Source organism: Penaeus monodon, chromosome 22 (genome assembly GCF_015228065.2).
Source record: "Penaeus monodon isolate SGIC_2016 chromosome 22, NSTDA_Pmon_1, whole genome shotgun sequence".
Lineage (NCBI taxonomy): Eukaryota > Metazoa > Arthropoda > Malacostraca > Decapoda > Penaeidae > Penaeus > Penaeus monodon.
Window position 1 is genome coordinate 32243215 of NC_051407.1, and position 303 is coordinate 32243517.

Below are 303 nucleotides of genomic sequence, written 5' to 3' on the forward strand. Positions count from 1 at the left end.
CTTGCCCATACCTTCGAGGCCCCGGGCTCGACGGAGACAGACATGGCTAATAACACGGCCGTGACAGTTCCTCTCCGCTGTCCCGGGCGCAAACAGCGGTCTGTCTCAACTGCCGACGGTCGAACGAGCCAGGAGCAGTCCCCCTCCTTACCCGGCCTCGTGTGACTAGGACGAAGGGACGGGAGGATTCGAGAGGACGTTATTGTTTCGCTTCTTATATTTTTTTCTATAACGCTCCTAAAACGGGGTTTTACCCCTTGACATTCTGCCTTTCCTCTCAAATTCTCGGGTTATCGAAAAATG